We start from the raw sequence: 3,737 nt of genomic DNA, 5'->3' as shown, positions 1-3,737 counted from the left end.
AACGAATGAAACTAAAAAGTATGAAAAATTAAAAAGAATTAAACAAGTTTTTCAAATGACCTAAATGAATTACTCTAAATGCAACTATATACAACCTAAATGCACACAAAATAATGAATACCCCAACCCAATCTTAAAAATTAAGGATTGTCTTTAATGCTTAGGAGGAGAGTAAAGTGGAAAGATTATATCGGGATTAAGGCTGTGGAGGTTCGCGAGGACGATATCCACCATCAGGTTGGAAACGGTGCCAGAGATCTTCCATGTTGGTGTTGTATCAGATATGATGCTCCTCAATGTGCCAAATGGCTGCTTCGTTTCAGTTGCCCTGTAAGTGCAGGGCGGCTAGCTGACTGTAAATGTCATTATAATGTAGTGGTAAGTATTCCTATCTGCCATACGGGTGACACAGGTTCGATCCCGGCAACGACGCCAAAACTTTGTGGGATGTCAAGCCACCAAGCAAATTACACCATTTTACTTGCAAATAAAATATAATATAATGGTAAAGGGGATCGAATCCACGGGAAATTGGTTGTATTTAATTGTCCAACAATCCAAATCAAACAAGTGAAATAAGACTAAACAACTAAAATTAAACTAAAGGAGGGGGTTGTGATTTGTTTGAAAACTAAAACACTTGAGGACACTAAAATGCTTACAATTAAACAATATGGTGAGATGCTTAAATATGATAGATAATTGGTCAACTAAGGAAATTCACTACCATTAATACTTTTTTGTTTATCATTAGGATTCAATATGTAAGCTTATCATTCAACCCAAATTGGTTCTAACAATCATGAAGCATGATATACCAAAACTCCTCAAAGGTAGCATGGAGGTTGGGGAAGCCCACAACACTCCTACTTACTCAAGGTCAAGGATCCAATTAAAGCAAATAGATTCAAGAAAAATTATTAACCTTAAGTATGAAGGAGTTCCCAATTCCAAGAGGATGTTAATGCTTCCACATCCATAAAGGAGTTATGACACATAAGCTAAAGATGATTTCTACCATCATAAAGCTCTTGTTCTATGAAAATTCAACGATCCATAACTTAATCAAAGAAAAAGACTAACAATTTCTCATCAAATACCAAGCTCATGAACAAAAGTATCAAACAAGCATTAGAATAAAGAACTAGGAATCATAAACATAAGGTAAGTAACAAATAAACATGAATACTTTAAAACTCAAAAATATTTAGGGTTTTAGCCCAAGTCAACCAAATGAAGTACTTAACCACCCATGTCAACAAAACAATAAAAAAAATATGTCTAAATATCAAAGATCAAGAGAATTCAAGAAGAGGAAGATGATGAATGCTCTACCCCTCCAAAATCTCCCAAAGTTGCTCCAACAAATGTCTATTCCGATATCAGGGCTGCAACACATAACCCCCAAAGTAAATGAGGAGCCAAATGACCAAAATGGCCGTCGGAAGGTATTTATGTGGGCACCCGTACAGATCTGCATGGGTGAACACCTCCCATGTGTTGAATGTTGAAATGTTATTAGATGATGCATCCACTACTCCATTCCACTATACAAGATTCCTTTGGTTCCTTTCACACCCCATATGTCTTAAATTTTGCCCAATCATCTTCTAACACCTAAATAGATGGTCCAACCCCATCTCCAAGTGCCCATAACCCATCCAAGTCTTCTACACATCAAGCCCAATAACTCTAAAATGGATCCGACAAACCCAATAACTCCTCAAAGGTCCATAAGGCCCAACAACTTAGCAACAAGATGATCCGCGACCACAATGAGGTTCCAAATACCTGAAAAATACCTCATGCAAAAGGAAAAGTACTCGGTACGATCCAAAATATAGAAAGGATAAGTTATATAATGCAAAAATAACAAAAAGATTAAAAATGATATAATAAACTAAATAAACGAAGTAAACAATACAAACTATCATTTCCATAAACGACAACCCGTCCTTTGAGCTTCCATTCTATGAAATCAATATTGAGTCCACTAATCAAATGATATTGTGAACCCATCTCAAGCACTACAACAGTTCCAATAGTTATATCTATAGCAACAATTATATCTACAATTGATACATCACATGCCTCATTTATAGAGACAACAAATAGCAACAAACATACTTAATTTATAAGCATGGACATGAACATACCAAACAATTACAATCCAGTTTGAAGGCGCAATAAATTGGATGATATGTGAACAAGCAAAAATAGCCACCAGAAGATAACAACATGCCTTTAAACAGCCAAAATACAACTCATCATCACAGCCCAATGAAGAGTCTCTCCCAATCGAATGACACGTCGAGAAACAAAGTATAAGGGTTGGAACAAAAATCACACACATATTTGATGTGCTTGGCATATATTTATATAAAAAGCAGTATTACAACCAGATACAAAGGAACTAATAATTTACAATATACACCACACACTATTATTTTTGTTTTTTCCTAATATCCCCCCTCAAGCAAAACTTTGGCAGACCTAAGAGTATCATGGCACGAAAATAGTCGAACTGAGTACATGGTAGACTTATGGTGAAGATATCAGCTACTTGAAACTTATTAGGCATAAATTTATTGTACAGTTTCCCAAAAGAAACAAGTTCATGAATAAAATGATAATCAAGATCAATATGCTTTGAACGCTTGTGAGTTATTGGATTTTGAGTCATAAACAAAGCAATTCGATTATCACACAAAAATTTCGGACGGTTAGGTGGAAAAGAATGGAGCTCACATAATAAATGAGTTATTCATACAATTTCAGCAGCATTATTGGCCATGGCTCGATATTTAAATTCACATCCAGAACGAGAGACATTCAGGTGTTTCTTATCACTCCAAGATACTAAATTACCACCCAAAAACTTGAATAGCCATATATGGACCGACTAGCCTCAATACAACGGGCCCAATCAGCATCAAAATAGCCAAGAATTTGTCTAAGGAAGTCTCGTCAAAGTGAGACCAAAGTCAAGTGTTCCTTTAACATAACAAAGGATACATTTGACATACTGATAATGACTAACAATGGGAGTCTGCAGAAATTGACTAACCTGATTGACTGCATACGAGAGATCATGTCTGGTGATGGTTAAATATTGAAAAGCCACAACTAAAGACTAACATGATGTTAGATCAGAAAATGGGTCACCAGTGGATGTGATGGTTAAATATTGAAAACCCACAACCAAACAAGGAACAGGAAGTAGAGCATAGATCACAAATTCTAAGTCTATAAAATCTCAATTATATAAAACCTTGGGAGTATACACTCCGAAATTATAGACCTACCAGAAGGGTCTTTTAAATTTTCACATAAGTTATTTATAGCCTAAAATACTCCTATAGTATTTTAATGGTATGAACTTGGTAAGTTTTAAACTTGTTGTTATCTTATAGGATCATAAATACTCCTATAGTATTTTAACTTTATGTTCTGTTCTAGAAATCCTTTGTGTATAGGGTTAGGTAAATTTTAAGTCTGTTGCAACACCACATCACTCCCAAACACATGTTGGTCATATCTCAAATAAATATAGTTGATCAGGCTATATTGATCCCATATATGATTACATAACTGTCCAGGTTTGACCGCAGTGTCCAACCTTTAAATACTTCTGTTTTGTTCTTCTTGTGATACTTGTTCTAGTATGTATATATATGTTTGCAGGTATGTATACTTTTATAAAAATATTGTTATATTTTAAAAATATACTTTTAGTT

The sequence above is a fragment of the Lactuca virosa genome, chromosome 3 (assembly GCF_052849685.1).
Source record: "Lactuca virosa cultivar CGN04683 chromosome 3, Lactuca_virosa_CGN04683_v6, whole genome shotgun sequence".
NCBI lineage: Eukaryota > Viridiplantae > Streptophyta > Magnoliopsida > Asterales > Asteraceae > Lactuca > Lactuca virosa.
The sequence above is the reverse complement of the archived record's forward strand: the minus strand, read 5'-3'. Positions refer to the sequence as shown.